This window comes from Oryctolagus cuniculus, chromosome 4 (genome assembly GCF_964237555.1).
Source record: "Oryctolagus cuniculus chromosome 4, mOryCun1.1, whole genome shotgun sequence".
Classification (NCBI taxonomy): Eukaryota; Metazoa; Chordata; class Mammalia; order Lagomorpha; family Leporidae; genus Oryctolagus; species Oryctolagus cuniculus.
The window spans coordinates 106,448,858-106,468,150 of NC_091435.1; the positions used below are offsets into that span (position 1 = coordinate 106,448,858).

Genomic DNA, 19,293 nt, shown 5'->3' on the forward strand with positions numbered 1-19,293 from the left:
CACTCCTTTCAAAAATGTTTTTATCCAGTTAAGTCCTCATAGACAAACCTCTAATCATTTCAAGGTAAAAGAAATGATAATTTAAGCTTTTCACTGACATAAAATATATCTTCTAATTGATAACAGTAATGATAAAATTAAGATAATAGAGGTAAATTATTTCTGAATATTGAAAGCACCTCATGCACAGGAAGAAAATTCAGATTTACCCAGCTCTTTGAATGGTCTGATGAGCATATGTTTCCCAAGAAGTGACTTCTAAAGTCATTTGCATTAGAAAAGCCTTACGTGTTTCTATTAGAAATGCAGTTAAGGAAAAGGCATTTGGCATAGTGGTTACAAAGCCACTTTGGATACTTGCTTCCCATATGAACTCTTAGCCCCGGGTTCTGATTTCAGCTTCCCACTAATGTGCACCTTGAGAGGCAGCAGGCAAGGATGGAAGTAGTTGAGCCTCTGCCTCCCATGTGGGAGACCTAGAATGAGTCCATTTCTCCTGGATGCAGCCTGGCCCAGCCTGGCTGTGGTGACTATTTGTGGAGTAAACTAGTGAATGGCTGCTCTATGTCTGTCTGTCTGTCTGTCTGTCTCTTTGCATCCCAGGTTTGTTTCTTTTTTTTTTTAAATACAGTTAAAATAGTATTTTGATTGTTTTACTTATCTGATTACTTTTGTGATCATTTTACTCTTCTGACAAACAGTGGGCCCATTATTAATTCAAAGCACAACAGAGGAATAATACTTTTTTTTTTTTTAAACAGACAGAGTTAGACAGTGAGAGAGAGAGAGAGAGAGAAAGGTCTTCCTTTACCGTTGGTTCACCCTGCAATGGCCACTGCGACCAGCACACACGGATCCAAAGCCAGGAGCCAGGTGTTTCCTCCTGGTCTCCCATGCGGGTGCAGGGCCCAAGGACCTGGGCCATCCTCCACTGCACTCCCGGGCCACAGCAGAGAGCTGGCCTGGAAGAGGGGCAACCGGGACAGAATCCGGCGCCCCGCCCAGGACTAGAACCCGGGGTGCCACAGGCACAGGTGGAGGATTAGCCTAGTAAGCAATGGCACTGGCACTTTTTTCAAAAATACAAAGTGGATGACATTATGGCAAAGCTGCTAAAGCCATTAGCTTCAATGACAGCATTGAATATGGGCAGAGGTTCGAGTCCTGGCTGCTCCATTTCCAATCCAGCTTCTTGTTAATGTGCCTGTTAAAGCAGCAGAAAAGCCCCTACTACCCATGTGGGAAACTCAGAAGAAGCTCCTGGTTACAGCCTGGCCCAGCCCAGGGTGTTGCAGCCATATGGGGAGTAAACTAGTGAAGGGCAAACCTCTCTGTCTGCCTGTGTCTCTCAGTAACTCTTTCTGTTATGTCTTTTAAAAAAAGATAGCTCTACTGTTATTGTCAATACACCTAATATCATACTAGCTTGAGAACCAATGAGAATATAATGGAGAGAAGCTCCCTTATCTTTATCTATAGAAGCAGTATAGGTCCACAGAGAATCAATCCTTATAAACTAAAAATTTGCAATATTCCTGAGCCACATGTGTAAAATAAAATAGGAATGGCAATGACTGTCTCTCAAAGAATTGTAGGATGTGCATAGTGTGTATATAAGAGAAGAGCAGGTGACAACATGTAATAACTTGTGAATATTTTTATTAGGATTCATGTTGTTAATGTAACTATTAGTGCATTTTAGGGAAAATAGATGTTCATATATCTGTAAAAAGTAAAGCAGTTTAACAACTTTTTTTAAAATGTTATATTTGAGAAGATATCAAAACAAAATCACCTTGGCCAGCGCCGCGGCTCACTAGGCTAATCCTCCGCCTTGCGACGCTGGCACACCGGGTTCTAGTCCGGGTCGGGGCACCGGATTCAGTCCCGGTTGCCCCTCTTCCAGGCCAGCTCTCTGCTGTGGCCTGGGTGTGCAGTGGAGGATGGCCCAAGTGCTTGGGCCCTGCACCCCATGGGAGACCAGGAGAAGCACCTGGCTCCTGCCATCGGATCAGCGCAGTGCGCCGGCTGCGGTGGCCATTGCAGGGTGAACCAACGGCAAAGGAAGACCTTTCTCTCTCTCTCTCTCTCTCACTGTCCACTCTGCCTGTCAAAAAAAAAAAAAAATCACCTTTCTATAGAGGAGGGCTCTTATTTTTCAAAAATAATCTATCTGAAATGCAGAGATACAGGGAGAAATGTCCCATCTACTGCTTTACCCCCAAAATGCCTACCAACAGCTAGGGCTGGGCCAGGCCAATGCCAAGTGCCAGGAACTCAAAGGTGCAGGGACCCAAGTACTGGAGCCATTCACCTGATGCTTTCCAGGGTGCACATTAGCAGGAAGCTGGAATTGGAAGCAGAGCCAGGACTTGAGCCCAGGCACTCTGATATAAGATACAGGCATCCAAAGCTGCACCAAAGGCCTGCCCCCACTTATCTTTTATATGTCTACTGGAAAGTTCGATTGTCATCTAAGGGGCCCTTTCGCCGACTGCACTTTCTTTACCTCTGTGCCTCAGCCTTCCTCTCTCACATCCTGCTTGTTCCTTCTTCATCTCAGATTTGAATTATCACAGGAAGAAAAATATCTCACAGTTCTTCCCAGTTCCAATTCTTCCTACAGGCTGATGACAGAACAATCTTTCTAAAACAGTTCTCATGAACAATGGCAAATAAACTGAATTACGAATGCAATTAATGAAGTTTAATATGTATTGTAAAACTATATTCTCAGTGGGGGGATGATTAAGTGAACCATGGTACATTCTTTCTACTACAGATGCATTAAATATCAGTAAAGATATGCATAACTGATGTGGGAGGAACTCTATGATTTCTCAATATAAAGGAAGCAACTTATTGAATAATATCTATATTATGTCACCTCATTGCTAAAAAGTGGTAAAATTATATACTGTTGCATCTAAGTATTTGAAATATGTATGTAAAAACACTACATGGGTTACTGTAATGTATTAGAGGAAATTGTGAACTTGTTCATACTGATCACATATCTGGAATGGGATTAGTGGAATAGGTGGAAAGAGATTTTATTTATTCATTTTCTTTAGTGGGGATATATGGGTATTCTAACTTCCTGTTTGCTTAACCTTATTGTTCATATACACTATCATGAAATTATCTAATGAATTTGAAATCAGTAAGGACTTTTCATTTGTCTTATCCAACAATGTATTGTTTATTTTTATTAATGAACATGTTTTTCTTTAATAATTGGAAAAACTTAAAAGTCCATGATGTTTTTAATTAAAAACACAGACATATGCAAGTTTACCTTTATTGACAGCTGCAGCCCTGAGCAGATTGTTTGTATTCTAGAAGGGAATTAATCAGTCAAGTTTTCATTTATCACATCATCCCAGAATTCTATTAAAAAGTGTACCAGAACAATGCCTTGCAGTATTGTAAGTATAAGCTAATATAAGTAGATTAGAAGTAAGAGGTTTAACAAGCCATGGGGATCAGAAAGTGTTATAGAAAAAGAAACCAGCCCAATATATCCTCTGTTCCCATAAATACTGCATGCTAAATGAGAATTAGAAGATATGGAAAATCAAGAATCTTTTTTTTTTTTTTTTTTTTTTTTGGCTGGCCCCAGAGCTCTAACAATCTTTGCCTGTCTGATGTCACAAGCTAGCTCTTTCTCACAGAAGCTCCCTGGACCAGGCTACCTCAACAGGTGGCAAGTCCCCTGCTCATCACTACATAGATCTCATGTAGCTGCTTTTTCATGCTATGGCAAGATGTTTGAATCATATCCCTTCAGAGTTCTTCCCACATCTGTTTCCAGATTTCAAAATTCCTCTTTTCAGTAACTTACAAAAATCCCATTTCCTATCATTCCAGATAAACCCTCACCCGCTCTTAGCTCTATGTGGCTAAGAGCATGCAGAGAGGAAGTGACTGCAGCCCAGACAGCAAGATGTGAGCGTGGAAGCCAATAAAGCTAGATGAGTTGGCAGAGGCCAAACCATGAGAGACCTCAGATGTGGAGTAACTGAACACCTCAGGCTGCGGGGTACAGAGAGATGGTGAAATGATCAGAATCAAGATGGAAGACATCAATTCTGAGAGCAGCGCTAAGAACAGACTGAAAGAGGGCCAACGTTAAGCCAGCTCATGTCAATCTTTGGCTCACATCACTTCAAAGGATCCTCATTTCAAAAGTGAACGCTGAAGAGCTTAAACATCTCACCATGTTGTCTGTGAACTGGCCCCCATTTCTCATATTTTAGTTCCCACTAATCTCTTCTACACAGCAAATATTTCATGCTATTAAAAGTAGAAAAAATAATATTTTCAGAGCAAACTACTGTTTGGCCATGGAGATAGTTTTCTTGAAGGAATTATACTCCTAGTGTTTTCAGAGAGTAGGTACTCAAGTACTTTTATCACATCCCTTGGTTAAAACACAACTATTAAAACACTTCTCAAGAAGGACTCTGACTGAATCCATTTTGTCTACAGTTCTAGAAACATAAATGTCTGGCTGTTTTTCCTGACTCCTAACCTCAAGAAGGTAAGATTGGAGGAGGGGAATCAGTCAGCTGTAGGAACTGCTCCCTGGTTAACGTTTTCAGGTGATGCAATTACTTGAGCACCCGGCAGGCATTCAAATATCTCAAGATTGATTGACTGAATTCTCTGAACTTCACCTAAATATAAAGCATAAAATGACAGAGCTAAAAGCAAACCAAGGTCATCTTTTTTTCTGCTTCGCTTAGTTTATGGGCATTCTTTGAGTGTGCATACATAGTCCATCAACACAAGCATCCCTTCTGATAAACTCACAGTGACATCAGGCATTTTCCACCAGACTTGGATGCACCAAAATTTTTGAAAGAGAAGCAAGATGAAATTCTTCATGCTATTCCTGGAAATTTCAAAGCTACTTTTTACAGACACTCTGGAGAAAAATGAAGCAGAACAAATGTTTGCACAACCACCATTTGGGAAGCTCTATGTTGCAACAAAAATATCAAACAAAATTCGAGAAGTACTAAACGGTATGTACAGCATACTACATCCATTTCCACTGATGCTGCACTCAGCAAAACGAGCATGTCTTTTGTCCCATTAATAGAGGAAGACACTTCATTCCCTACAATCTGGAATGCTCAAGATAGACATTGCAGATGTATCTGAAAACAAACTTCCATGTTGTCAGCAAATCGGGAAGATTGAAGGCTGCCTCTTAGCATTGCTAGATTTAAAGCTATGGCAGCATTTCTATGATAAACACTGTTTTAAAAGAGTTTATAACCCAGCTATAAAAGTGTGCTCTAGGATCAAGTTTTACAGATTTAAAAAAAAAGCAAAACATTAAAGTTCCTTATGAAAAGAAGAACTTTATAAATTATTTGTCTCAAAATTTTAAATTACAAAACACGTAATTTGGTGCCACAATTTTAGCAAGGAATGCAAAGGAAAAAATATCAGAAATTTATGGGATGGAAATCCATTTTTCTGTCTTTTGAACATACATCAGTAAATAACTTTAGGATTTTTGAGTACATTCAGCTTTGGAAAACCATACTTATTCTTGTAGATATGGTTATAGGTGATAATGAATATCTATATTTATTGACTTCACAAATAGTGTTAAGCTTCAAACACAACTCTAGGCAAAAACCTGCAATCATGAAATACAAAGATAGAAGTGGAAACCTTGCTGCTTGGAATCCTTCTTACATATGCACACAAATTCACACAAACAATTGCCCTCTTGCTGCCATCCACACTCAGATATCCACATCGAGACAGGCACATCAAGCACAATGTATTATGTTACTATTTGCTGTTCAGAAGTAAAGGGAAAGGAAAATCCCAAAATAAATGAAGATAAGGAAATTAAAATTGATTGGCAGGGCAAAGGGTATCATAAACAATTCTTTCTCAAAACAAGAGGTAGTGTTCTCCACACTAGAGAAATCCTCTCCCTGCTTGCTTAGCAGGATGAGCCTTACTCGGTGTCATTTGATGGACAGTTGCTAATGATCATGATTTGAACCATAAATTTTATTTAAGGATCACTCTTCAGAGCAGACATGTCTTATTTAATGCTAAAAGTATCAACAGAGTTCCCATGCCGAAACAACCATTAAGAAGACAGCAAAGCTCCCTGAGAAGACCACTGACATTCTGGCTCTCATCTTGGGACTTTCTCTGGAGCTTCCCCATCTGGACTGATTTCCTCCAAATCGCACCTCTTGCTTGCTTCACTTTCTTACTGCATGGCTCAAGTCTCATCTTTTTCAATGTTTCTCCCTCCCCAAACTCCAATCACTCTAGTACTGGAATCCAATGTTAATTGGGATAACTCAGTCAAGAGGTTCAGAGTGCTTGAAAGAAAATTTCAGTAAGGCAAGATAAAGGGATATTGTTCTGCATTAAGAAAAGATGTTAAACGGGGAACTTGTAAAGAATGTGGATATGTAGGAAGAGATTTCCTTGTGGTGATAATAAATAGGCTTCATAAAGGACTGAGTTTTTGTCTCTGGAAGAGAAGAAATTTTGAAGGATGATGATATTAATAAGAATGATGTTTAAAATGGATGACTGGGAGGAAAAATCTAATTTTAAAAGGTCAGGAAGATTTGCCTGAAAGGAAAATACTGGACCAGTTGACTTTTAGGGAAATGCAGAACATGGCCATCAACACGTGCATTTTAACAAAGCTTTTCATTATTTTTCCCATTTCTTAGGTTATACCCAATTTTATTTTGAAATGTTCTTTGGTTTCTGTCTGCTTAAATGTAACAGACTTACCAGCAAATTTAAAGAAAATCAGATAAGAATGTAACTATTATAATAAGTCAGGGATTCTAGAACTTAATTTTAATTATTTAAAAACATCATTATTCACTGTTCATGATGAGACCTTGAAATTCTTCCTCATATTTTAGGGAGAATGTCAGCCATCTAAGCACTTTTTATAAATACTTTCTCTTTGCTATGTATACTTGGAAATAACTTCCAGAAAAGCTTGGATTCCCAATTATACATCACTGGCTCTGCCTTTGTTCACTCTCCCAGGCATACCTCATAAGTAATGGAGAAACATAGCTTATTCTAAAGACATGCACTTTTTTTTTTCTCTTTTCCTTTGTCTGCAAAATAGAAAAGCCTTCTAAAACAACTGGCCGGAGCTGCGACTCACAAGGCTAATCCTCCGCCTGTGGCGCCGGCACCCCGGGGTTCTAGTCCCTGTTGGGGCGCCAGATTCTGTCCCGGCTGCTCTTCTTCCAGTCCAGCTCTCTGCTGTGGGCCAGGAGTGCAGTGGAGGATGGCCCAAGTGCTTGGGCCCTGCACCCTCATGGGAGACCAGGAGGAAACACCTGGCTCCTGGCTTTGGATCAGTGCAGCACGCCATTTAGGGGCTGAACCAATGGAAGGAAGTCCTTTCTCTGTCTCTCTCACTGTCTAAATTTCCCTGTCCAAAAAAAAAAAAAAACAAAAACAAAAACAACAAAAAAAAAAACAAAAACAAAAACAAAAAAAACCAAAACCTCCTGCTTTCTTTAACCTTTAGCATATTTTTCAGGGTCTCCTGATTTTTGGTATGTACTCTGAAAAAAAAAGACTTTGCTATAAAGGTTAGAAAAAGGCTTTTTCAACTAAAATTACACAAGTCTGATAAATTCTGAAATGGCCATAGATCTCTTCAATGTTTTGACACAGTCAAGTCTTTTTTTTTTTTTAATAAGCAGTGAGGAGACACACACTTTATGCCAGCAATATTAACCAACATGTCAAGAAGCTGGACATAAAGGAATTAGTTATGCATACATGATTCAAAAGAAGTTGTCTGATAGAAACTTGATATACAAGTTGTTAAAAGCCCTTTATCTAAGGGTTCCCAGGTTTCAAATAACCTTTCACCAGATGGTTTATAATCTGTTGTCACATAGCTCATCTTTAAATATAAACTATGATTTTCCTTTTTTAATGACAATTAGAGCTAAGCCTCCAATTTTAAAAGGATGAGTTAAGTAATAAAAGTAATTTTCTGTTGATCATTTTACTATTCTTAAAGTCTAATTTTTTAGGAAATTCGAGATGGTATTTGCTGACCTAATTAAGATTAGATCAACTCCAATCTGGAAATATGGCCCATGTACAGGAAATAATCAATCCTCCTCTGTAGATGGCTACATGATCTCTTCAAAGCCTCAAGATATTCTAAACTGCAGGCATATTATTCCACCACTGCCATTAAACTGGAGAACCAAGAAACATAAAGGAATTACGTATCATTTAAAATTGCTTATACAGTAACAACTGCTATTGATATATTGGGTCAGAAGGTCAAAAGTGCTTTATTCTCATTGAGATAAGTACCTAAAATATTAGTTTGTTAGGGTAAAATTTTAAAGACACATCAGACATCAAACAGTAAGATTCATCCCGAATTTTTCAGACACTAATGCTTTATATATCCATGAATATGTTTATATACTTTTAAATTTATTTTCATTTTATGAGAAGGGTAGAGAAGGTGAATGAGAGAGAGAGAGAGAGAAAGAGAGAGAAAGGGAGAGATCTTTCACCCATTGAATCACTCCCCAAATGCCTGTAATAGCCAGGGATTGGCAGATCAAAGCTAGGAGTCCAGAATACAATCTGGATCTCCCATGTAGAACTTAAGTACTTTGAGCCATCACCTGACGCTTCCCATGGTGTGCATTAGCAGGAAGTTGAATGGGAAATGGAATAACCAGAACTGGAACCAGGCACTTGGATATGAGATGCAGGTGTTCTGAGTAGTAAATTTAGCTGCTGCTAATAATATATGGCATCCTCTTTCTTCTTCATGTACATATTTCTACTGACTTCTTCATTTTTAACCAATCAAAAGACCGATAAATTTTTGTGCACAGTCTAAATGCTTAATGACTGTTGTTAAAAGGCAAAACTTAAGTCATTCTCACTTGCTTTATAGGCAGAAAAGCCAGTAATAAAGAATAAAACAGGATTATATACTTGTCCATCCTCACCCCAGCAACTAAGTGAACTCACCCTAAGGTTAATGTCAAATGACATTCTCAGCCCTAGAAACAAGAATAGAAAACTGTCTCCACTAAGCAAAACATGTTACAGAGCAAGGTCATCACACAGACGAGGAATTCAAGCCCTTTCAGATGACCTCAGGGCTGCATGAAGCTTGCTTGCCCAAGCAGGTCATGCCCAAGTAGCCCAGAGTATTTTTCAGTGCCTAAACCCTAGCTATGAAAATAATGGAAGAGGAGAGCAATAGCCAACAGGAAGAGAACCAAACATTCACACAAAATAGAAAGGTTCAAAGAAGAAAAGTTCAAGGAACAAATACTGGGATCAGTTTCAACATGAAGATAAACCTCATGGGGAATGCAGCACAAGAATTCAGACAATGCATACAGATTTTCAGGAACGAATTCTTTTGCTGAACAGGCAACATCTTAAAAAGTCTCACAGGAAGGAAATATACTGTCAGCTGCTTGAATAAGTTAAAGCATGAGTCCTTCTAAGAAAAAGTATATAAAGAAAATGACAAGTGCCTTTCTAAAGATTAGGAAAAACGCAAGCTGCTACTTCACACATTATTAGTAAAAGAGTAATTGTCTTCAAATTAAGAGGTTTCACATCAGAAGCTGAAATGAACTTATTTGCTACAGTCAAAAAGCCCAACACTAGGAGAAATGATGCAAGAAGTAGAATTTGGGCTCATGGGCTAATATGTTAGAAAATCACAAATGTCAAATGTTTATTTATATGCAATATGTTCAGTTTAAAAACACAGCAGATTCCTCAAAAAAGTAAAACTGAAACTACCATGTGATCCATCAATTCCATTTCTGAGTATATACATCCAAAGGAAATGAAAGTGGTATCTACATTCCTATGCTCATTATGGGACTACCCATCAATAGACAAGATGGGAATCACTGGAAGAATTCACAGATTGATAAATGGATGAAGAAAATATCCTACATGCACTCCCCCCACTGGAATATTATTCAGCCTTAACAAAAAACAAATTCTGTTTTTTGCCACAACTTGGATGAGCCCAGCAAATACTACAGTCAATGTAAAAGGCCAGGCACAGAAATACAAATATTGCATGATCTCACATATACGGGGAATCTAAAATAGTAAACTCATGGAAGCAGAGAATAGAGGGGTGGTACTAAAGGAGGGGGTAGGAATAAATTGGGTAAAAGAAATTTTCAGTTATGACAGAGGAGTCAGTTCTGGAGACCTAAAGAACAGCATTGTGAAATTTGCTGAGAACTGATCTTAAACATTCTCAATACACACATGCAAGCACAAACATATTTATGGTGAAATGAATATGCTAACTAGCTTGAGGGTGGGAATCATTTTAAAGGTACCCATAGGTCAAAACATCACATTGTACCTCCTAACTACATACAATTTTTATTTGGTCAATTATGCCTCAATAAAACTTGAAAAAATAAACAATCAAAAAAACTCATGGACAAAAAAAGGGGCAAGAAAGAAGCCGTCACTTTTGATGACGTGTGTTTCTAATGAGCCAGTCTCAGGAAAATGTTTTTGCTTCCCAGTCACTGACTTTCAAGAGATCCAGGGGGAATCTACCTTTCCCTTCTGTGGGGCAGCTTTGCCATTTTTGACAACAGCTGGATTTTGAAGCAAAGAATAGATTATGAGTCATCAGCACAATCTTAGCAAATTATTTGAAAGTCAACAGTTTTAATGGCCAATTTAACACCCCCCAATACAAGAAGTGTGACAAGTTTGTAAGCCAACAGCCATGAGAATGACTAATAAAATATTTACATGTGGTAAAATCATTTTTCAGAGCCCAGTTCTAGAGCAGCTGGAATATGTGCCCTCTACTGCCAGAAGTCTCTGAGAAAAAATCCGGTGGATGCTAGGTCTAGAAACATGAATACAATTTTATCTACATTATCCTTCTGACAAAAGTATTTGCAACAGCATCCTACACATTCCAGCCCTCGAAGAAACAGACTGTTCTAAAAGCTTTTGTTTAATTTTGAAACTCTGATGATACAACTTATCAAAATTTTCTTTAAAAGACAGTTACAAGAAATTTTGTATTTTCTTATCCTAAAAACGCCTGAACTTAAAAATCAAGCATACTTGGCATATTGCATTTGCACAAGTACTTTTCACATGACCATTTCTAAGTAATATCTTATGAATTTAAAAAAAAATATCAAAAACGGGGACAGACATTATGGCACAGTGAGTTAAGCTCCTGTTTGGTACACTCATATCCATTATCAGAATGCCTAGAATTGAGTTCTATCTATACTTCCAATCCAACTTCCTGTTATTGAACCTGAGAGGCAGCAGGTGATGGCCCAAGTACTTAAAGCTCTGCAATTCTTGTGGAGGACACAGATGGAGGCCACAGCTCCTGGCTTCTAACCCAACACCTAGCTGTTGCAGGCATTTAGTGAGTGAATCAGTGGATGGAAGCTCTCTATTTTTCTGTCACTCTACCTTTCAAATAAATAAAAATGGATAAACAAAAGGTTTTTACTTATTAAAATTTTGAAACTAAGGCTTCACTTGTATTTGAAAATCAGATTTTTTTTTACTTCCTTCCGGCAATACTAATACTTATCTTTAGCAGCACTGTCCAAAATCATAGTAATTAATCATAGGTAGCTATTTTAATTTAAATTTGTATTAGTAAACATTAGCCTCTCAGTCACATTAGTCATGTTTTAAGTGCTTAATAGCCACATGTCCTATAAACTACCGAATTGGTGAGAGCAGATATAGAACATTTCTCTAACCCCAGAAACTTCTGTTGGAGAGCACTGATATGCAGATCATAAACAGAAGAGAGACGTTACACATTTGCATGTCTTGTGATAGAGTCATTAACAAAAATTCTATTACCAAAGCTACATTTATAGGTATCAGAAAAACTAATCATACTAAATTTCAAGGATGTTTTATCTTCCTTTATGTATTAACAAAGTACACATCTCTAACAATAAATGTATTTCCATTCTGCACTGAATTCTTCAAACTAGAAAAATGCTAGAAGTCAATTGATTTTTATCTATAGACTCCTTAAAAACATCTTTTATTCCAATCAACATTGCAAGATGTTCTAGGCAGATTCAAGTGAATAGGTCAAACAAATTGAATACAGAGAACCTAATACAATGATTACTTTATTAGTTACTGTCTCACGATGCTCTATCTGTAACTAATATATGCATTTATTAGCTAATCCACAAATAATTTCTAATAGGTATTCAATAAGCAGTATGGTAGCTTGAGACTAACATGCTTTTTCTATCTTCTCCAAGAGAGAAGGAAAGATTAAGTCTTTCCCAACCACCTATCCATTTGGAAATTCTTGGAAAAAAGATTAAGCTTGAGCAAATGTACTGATGTCTCTACTTAACCAAATTTATCAAAATCAATTAGCAAATGCAAATCTGCTCATTCAACTGCATTGTGAATGGAAGTATCAAGGTGGTGGTAGTGGAGTGGTAGTATGTGTGTGAGTGTGTGTGTGTGTGTGAGTGTGTGTATTTAGGGTGGGCAAGTATAGTCTTCTCCATATGTAACATCACAAAGCACTTACACACGTCAGCAAACAGTACACAGCAGTTTCTTTCTAAAACCATACCAAAGTATTTTTTCTTGAATTACATAATGCTATTCCTTTCCGTTATTCTGCACTATACTTGTTCATCTGCCTGATTTTCTACAAAATTAAAGAAGACCAATATTGTTAAGAGTGGTATACTCATTTACTTTATGACTCAAATTCTGTTTGCTGAATATTGTTTAAACATAGGACAGTAAGTCTATAAACACTTGATGACTCCCTAGTAGAATTTTAGTGAAGTATATTTGACTCACCCATTCTCTACATCTGTTTGACCAAATGACATGAGTGAAATATTTGATGACTACTGTCAAGTCCATGGAGATTCCCATCCTCTTGTGCTATTATAACTATCTGTAACCCCCCTCCCCAACCCCAGAACAGCGGAAAAGAGTAAACAAAAGAGAATTATAAACTGTATCATCTCCCTATTTTGTTAAACCAGACAAACTGTGTGCTGTGTGAATGAGTTGCAAAAATGTTACCCGAGTTGCTTGATACTCTACATTCAATTAGAATTAAGTAAATTAATGGAGACAGCTTCTGCTCATGCTTACTGCATGTGGAAGCTGTCTTGCATTTGTTTATAAACCACTACAAAGTACAGCTCATGGATTTAAATTACTCCCTGACAGCTAAAACTAAGATATAGCAATATCACACCACAGCTAATTTGTTTAAATTGGTATTTTAAGTCTTCTTATATATAAAGAAGAAAATGTCTCCTTAATGACTCCTTAATTCACTGTAGGACATGGAACCAGGCATCTGCAACAGTTTAATTTCTTGGGAACACAGGGAAAAACACCGACAGTAGCATGACAAGAAAACATTCACGATGGAATTTAAACTGTTGCAACAAATGAAACAAGCTCATGCTACATTAAATCCACGCATGAAGTCAGGTCTTCAAACTCATCCTCAATAGTATTCTTGACAAGTCAGTGAAACAGGCTGGAGAAAATAGACAATAAAGCTTTGTATCTATCACAATGCATCGTATTCCTATAGAGAACCTGGAAATGGGAAATCTGGCAACCACTTTGGAAGCCATGTAGCCCAAGTTCCCTTTTCACACAGGTGAAAATGCCTTGTTCAAAGTTACACAGCAATGTAATGGCAGAGCCATGAAGCCAGAGATGTTTCCATAGCTGTTCTGCTGGTGTGAAGCCTGAGAACTCTGTCCTTTTACCAGAGAACCATCTCTCACCTGTATGTACATCCTTCCAGTGTGCCTATGTTTCTTTGAGAAAACACTAATAACACTATTTTTATCATCTTTTGCAGCCTTTTAAATAGATGTCAAGAGACTGCCAAGAAATTTAAACATTTATATTTTTTATTCATATAAAAGAACAGATTTTATATATAGGATTTTAAGTCCATAATGACACATGCCTCTTTCCTTCGATTTTTCCTTTTTGCATTAACATACTTCAAATTACATAGTCACAGGCTTAATTATCCACTAAATAAAAAATTCAACAAGTAGAAAGTAGAAAGATCACTCTTCAACAGAAGTACAGACAAGGGCTATACACAATCAAATCTCACCAATCAATTTCTCCTTAGAGGACAATGGCAAAAGTCTACTACTATATTATTCTAAGTCTCAGCCTCTTATAACATCAATGCTACCAAAGAGGACTGTCAAATTAATCTTCCTAACACAGTTTTAATAATGTCAATCTTGTCTACAAACATCTGGTAACTCCCCATTGCCTACCAGATTAAATGTAAAATCTTCACGCTGACATTCAAAGCTCCTCATAGTATGTTCCAATCAGTCTTTGCTTCCTGGTACTGGTTACCTCTTCCACAGCCAACCCTAGCCAGCCACATGATGGTCACAACCCCTGTTCTTCCCTATTTTCCTTCTTCCCTTGATGCATGCTGTTATCTCCTATTGGTACACATCCTCTCCTTTCTTATCTACTACCCAAAGTTCCTATTACTTAAGATCAACTTAAGTACTATCATTTTATGATTGTTTGCCACAAACTCATCCAAATCATACTCACAATTAGATATCACTCCTTCTGCCTAGTAGCCTGCAAAGACCTGTATTTTAAAATTTCATGAAAATCACCACACTGTCTTCTATTGACATTACATATGTATTGGCCCTAACTTTCTTTCCCATCTTATGAGCTTCTTGAGGACACACAGTAGGCTCCACTGGGGCAAGCATTCAATCATGATCATTGATTTACATGACAAAGGGTTCTGAGGACAGAATAAACAAGACTGATTTAACCTTCACTAAGGCTAATCTTATGACTAATGTGGAGGCCATCATAGATGCAGGTCACCAACAATGGATGTGACGCACAAGGTAGACTGACAGGGATATGTTGCTATAGAAAGGTGATGGAACAGAGACAGTATGCTGGCATTTCTTGTCTTGAGGAATAGTTACATTCAAGTTCTTCATTCAGCTAAGGTTTCCTGGGAATCTACACTCCCTTGAGGTATGAAATGCATTTAGAAGTTAACTCTTTCAGCATAATTAGTGCACTGAAGTCATCTGTGCACTGATCTGGAAGGCAGCCTATAGCTTCCCCAAGGCTAGCATCTGTTATTGGGCAGGAAATATGGCAACTTACTGGGTTTACTAATTGAGTCAGTTAGTAACTTTGCCCCTACCCCAATAGAAAAACAAAAGCAATTACCTTATATGAATCATGGTATAAAAACTGTTGCCATATTTTCATAATTTGTATCTCAAAGATCATTCTGAACAATGCTAAATACCATCACTGTGATATCCACCCCTATAGACTACTTACATTTTGAAAAAAACATTCCTCTGTTATCATTCTGGAATGAGCATGATCACATGAAAAAAAATGTAAACTTACATTCATTTTCCTAAAATCTCAAAATGAGTTTGATGGTTTTCCTTTTTTTCTGGGACTATTTCTGTTCTTCTAGAAAGTCATCAAAAAAGCAACTTGAGCATTCTATCATGCTTTTATTTTTTTAGATATTCCTGCCATTTCTTTAGATAATATTCTACATCATGTCCCACATTCCATATCCTCAGTCATTTCCTGAGGTGTATATGGCTTTAATGATCTAAGTATACGAATCTCAGGGAAAAGGGAAACAACCTCCCCAGTTCCATCTGTACACCTCACAGTAAGACACGTGGCTTCACTGCTTTTAAGTTCCTTGGGCTCATTCCATTTCCCTGCAAATAAACACAGCACTCTATGGGAACAGCTAAATAGCTGGAAAAACAGGCTGAGTCTGTGCAATTGGCCTTGTATATGTTCCTCAATCTTGGCTTGTCAATGATAATTATACTCACATAGCCTATGGCAGTGGGTGGCCTTTTTTGAGAGAAGTTTTATGTACCATATTCATTTCTCTTTTCCAAATCCCCAGATATACACAGCTCAGAAATGACAGCAATAAAAAAATTTTAGTATGGAAGATGCATCATTTTTCTACTCTCTTTGGTAAAAATAAATGCAGGATTTTTCACAGCTTTTCTTTGCATTGATAAGGTTAATATTTTATTTAAAAACATTACAAAGGCATGAATAAATTTTCTTCTTATTTCATATTCATAGAAATAAGGACAAGGGGGCCAGTGCCGTGGCATAATGGGTAAAGCCACCTCCTGAGATGTCAGCATCCCAAATGGACACTAGTACGTGTCCCAGTGTCTCCACTTCTGACCCAGTTTCCTCCTAATGGCCTGGGAAGGCAGTGGAAGATGTCTCAAGTGCTTGGGCCCTTGCACCCATGTGGGAAACCTGGATGAAGCTCCTGGCATCGACTTGGCTCAGCCCTGGCTGTTGTGGACACTTAGGAAGTGAACCAGCAGGTGAAGATCACTCTCTCTGTTTCTCATTCTAATTCTGACTTTCAAGTAAATAAATAAATAGCTCTTTAAAATAAAAAAGCACAAGGATGGTAAATTCATTCACATAAATTTTGCTAAAAATGTCACAAGTTCATCTATCCTGGAATAGGTTTGACATTAGCATTATCTTCCTCCTCCCAGCCTTTCTGGCTCTAAAATGTAGTTAACCTTGCCAAGGCCTCCGTGCTTACCCCCTACCACTGCATGAAGCCACTTTCCAACTCCACTCATTTCTGCTATAAAATGACTCTCAAATTCATCATCTTTTCATTTCCACTGTGAGCCATGTTGTATATCAACTACTGGGCCAATACCTCCTATCTGGTCTCCTTTCCTGTCATCAGTTCTCCACTGTGCCCATCATGGCATATCCTCTCCTGTAACCACACCTCTTTTTATCATCACCCCTTGCCTGAATCTCCTCATATTTGTTGATAGTAAAATCCTTCATCTTGGCTTTAAAGGCCATTGAATATTTTGCTACAACCAGATTTCATCACATTTTGACATTTTCTGTGACCTTACCAACTGAACATTTACTGAAACCAGACTTGACCATCGCCTTTCCCCCTACTAGACCAAGGACCTTCCCTATATCTTTGCCTATAAAAAGTCTACGCATTTCCCTAAGGTTGATTCAAATATCATTCCTTTAAGAAGCCTTTCTCATTCATCCCAATCTGGTCAGTAGTTGCATTCTTATGAAGACCTATGACATTTCTCACCTCCTCCCCAAATGGCCACTCTACTTAGAATACACATATTTATTTGTAATTTTCCTTCTCACTGTGTTTTAAGTACCTGAGTGCAGTATTTGAAAGTTTATGTGGGCCGGCGCTGCGGCTCACTAGGCTAATCCTCCGCCTTGCGGTGCCGGCACACTGGGTTCTAGTCCCGGTCGGGGCGCCGGATTCTGTCCCGGTTGCCCCTCTTCCAGGCCAGCTCTCTGCTGTGGCCAGGGAGTGCAGTGGAGGATGGCCCAAGTACTTGGGCCCTGCACCCCATGGGAGACCAGGACAAGTACCTGGCTCCTGCCATCGGATCAGCGTGGTGCGCTGGCCGCAGTGCGCCGGCCGCGGCGGCCATTGGAGGGTGAACCAATGGCAAAAGGAAGACCTTTCTGTCTCTCTCTCTCTCTCTGTCACTCTGCCCTGTCAAAAAAAAAAAAAAGTCTATGTGTCACTAACTCCCACAAATTGGATATTTAGTTCAACAGCTATCATGAAGCCTACCATACAATAAGTGCTCAGAAAACACATAGAGAATTCAATCAATGTGTATTCTCTGAGTTATTAGTGTTCTGAGAAATTATGTTTATTTGTCTAGTCACTAATACATATCTACATAAATTATGCACCTGCCTGTCCTTTTCGGAAATTTATATTAACTAAGTAATTTTTCTTTCTTGTTGACAGACAGCCTGTGATTTCCTGTATATGTGTGTTCTCATTTTCTAGGGTGCCTTATCTAACAGTAGGTTACAGCATTCATTGCCATGCTTTCCTCTCTTCTATTTCTTTCCTGGTCTGACATATTCATCTCATTCCCAACTCCCATTTTTAAAATATGGCTCAGTAAAGTAAATCCATACTTTTGGCATTATTTTCAAGAATTTACCTGTTATCTGGCATATGGCTGTTTAAACATCTGTTTAGTATTCCATGCTACCATTCTGTTTATTTTCTGGAGTTTTTCCCTGCTTTTCTTCTCTGCATGTGATGTATTCCATTTTCTATACCTTACTTTTTTTATTCTAACTCACTCTCTGTCCTGTTCTCCCTCCTTCAGTCCTGAGGAGGAAGCCATTTTAGTGAGGGCTAGTAGGTGAAGGGCAATAGTCAAGGCAGCAGGTGCTGGCTGGGCAGTGAAACATTTAGAGTTCTGAGACTGTCTGGCTTCCTCTGCCCTTCTCAGCAACAGCCAATCTTCAAATCCTATCTTGTGGCCAACAAATGCTTACCTTTCATTACTTCCTTTCTTACTCCAGAACTGTAGCCTTAGACAAGATCCTCATTGTGACCAACTTTATTTTTGTAAGGTTATTTATTTATTTGAAAGGCAGAGTGACAGAGAGAGAGAGAGAGAGAGAGAGAGAAAGAGAGGATGAATCATGTTTCCAGTGGTTTGCTGCTCAAATGTCTGCAACAGCCTGAATTAAACCAGGTCACAGTCAGGAGCCAAGAAATCCATCGAGATCTCTCATAAGGCACCTAGATCACCCATGTGGGTGACAGGAACCTAAGTACTTGAGATGTCAGTGTGTGCTTTAGCAGGAAGCTGGGTCAGAAGTGGAAGCAGGACTTGAACCCAGGCACTCTAATATGGGACTTGGGTATCCCAAGTACCAGCTTAACTTTAGCATCACAATACCTGTCCCTGTCACTGATGTTTTATTAAAGATTTATTTATTTATATGAAAGTTAGAGTTATAGAGAGGCAGAAGCAGAGGCAGAGAGGGATCTTCCATTCACTGGTTCACTCCCCAAATGGCCACAAGGGCTGGGGCTGGGCCAATCGGAAGCCATGAACCAGGAGCATCTTCCAGGTCTCCCATGTTTGTGCAGCAGCCCAAACACTTGGGTCATCCTCCGCTGCACTCCCAGGCGCATTAGCAGAGAGCTGGTTCAGAAGTGGAGCAGCAGGGATTTGAACAGGCATCCATATATTTGCCAGCACTGCAGAATGAGGCTTATCCTGCTACACCACAGTGCCAGCCCCTGTTGCTGAATTCTTATTAGGTTCTAGCTTGACTTATCATCCTTGGACTCCATCA

General features: G+C 38.6%; 1 protein-coding gene across 10 annotated transcripts in view; it reads right to left on the reverse strand.

The window, feature by feature from the left end:
- NLGN1 (neuroligin 1) overlaps nucleotides 1–19,293 on the reverse strand; it is a 926,201-nt gene that overhangs the window by 678,665 nt on the left and 228,243 nt on the right. The gene's annotated exons all lie outside the window — the stretch shown is intronic.